This window comes from Acyrthosiphon pisum, unplaced genomic scaffold (genome assembly GCF_005508785.2).
Source record: "Acyrthosiphon pisum isolate AL4f unplaced genomic scaffold, pea_aphid_22Mar2018_4r6ur Scaffold_6950;HRSCAF=7520, whole genome shotgun sequence".
Classification (NCBI taxonomy): domain Eukaryota; kingdom Metazoa; phylum Arthropoda; class Insecta; order Hemiptera; family Aphididae; genus Acyrthosiphon; species Acyrthosiphon pisum.
This window is the reverse complement of record NW_021776762.1, coordinates 1-1,368: the sequence shown is the minus strand read 5'-3', so window position 1 is coordinate 1,368 and position 1,368 is coordinate 1. Positions and strand designations below refer to the sequence as shown.

At 22.0% G+C, this 1,368-nt stretch overlaps 1 long non-coding RNA gene across 1 annotated transcript; it reads left to right on the top strand.

Annotated features, from left to right (window-relative positions):
* Nucleotides 1-58: 58 nt before the first annotated feature.
* Nucleotides 59-652, top strand: LOC107885690. Its single transcript, XR_001680471.1, has 3 exons — nucleotides 59-268; nucleotides 348-455; nucleotides 543-652. It is a non-coding gene; the product is annotated as an uncharacterized LOC107885690 (long non-coding RNA).
* Nucleotides 653-1,368: the final 716 nt, after the last annotated feature.

Genomic DNA, 1,368 nt, shown 5'->3' with positions numbered 1-1,368 from the left:
ATTGAGTTTAAATTGTTTGATTATTTGTCTTTTAAATTCATTTTAAATTTCAGATACTTATAGTAGGATAATAGAAATGACAAAAAGTGCAAGATGTTAAAAAATCCTTACAAAAATAACTTACAGACTCAGAAGAAGCTGTTAATTATTATGAACCTGAAAAAGTTGGCATTAAAGAGTATGGATACTTACCATGAGAAAGTTAGGAGAAACTTTATGTCTTGATTACTGGCTACACGAATATGTTTGTTTTGAATTTATGGATTAGGTAATGAAATGAAATTTAATTTATTTTATTTAATTCCACTTTTAACAAATTAACTATACAATATATTTAATTATAAAAGGAACAAATTTGCCATGAGACGAATATTGGTTGATTGAGTCTCTATCAGATTTCACAAATACTATTTATTAATACCAAGAAGGAGAAAATGGAAACATTATAACATCTAGTGAGTTAATGTCAATAATTATTATCAGATTAAAATTAGTTTTTGATATGAAAATTTGTTTATATTTTGAATATTATTTATGTTCAGTTTAATATGCTAGATGTCTAAATTGGATGGAAATTTTATGAAATTAGATGAAGCGATTAATACGTTTAGTACTGTTGCTATGAGATTTTCCATTTCAGTGAAACGTAAAAATTTAAGTGAGTTTTGAACTGTTAAAATTAAAATTATTGTTAATTGTTTATTTAATAATTACAATTATCATAATATAGGATAGCGTAGTGCTACTGCATAAATGCATTAAAATTTAGTAGGTAATACTATTACTAAATGTTATGTAAATACAAAGTTCATCAATTTACCAAGCTTACCAATAAAAAACCAACTCTCCTTTTTATCTCATAATAATGAACTTATTCAAACAAATAAATACATTTTAAGTGTATTTGAAGTTCATATTTTCAAATAGATTTTTTTATACCATTTAAGAAGTTTTCTATCTCAATAAAAATTTTATATAAGTTAAAAATAATGTCATAATTTAATTATGAATTGAAAGTAAAATGAGAAATTTCTGGCTTATTAAACTTTTTGTTTAACTAAGGGTAATAGTATTTATTATAGATTAAAGGGTTTACCTAAAACATAAAATGTATGTATTATTTAGTTTATTTATTGTGATGTGTGGATAGTTTTTAAAATTATTATAATATGTTAATGAATTTATAATTATAATTATAATTTTTAAATCACAATATGCTCCATTATATTATTCAAACCTTTTAACATATACTATTATTCTTAGTACATACATTTAATGAAATAATCTTAAATCTTCTTGTACAAATTTTGATTTAGCTGCATCAACATTAGTTTTTACATGAAACTCCATTGATTTATTTGAAAAAAA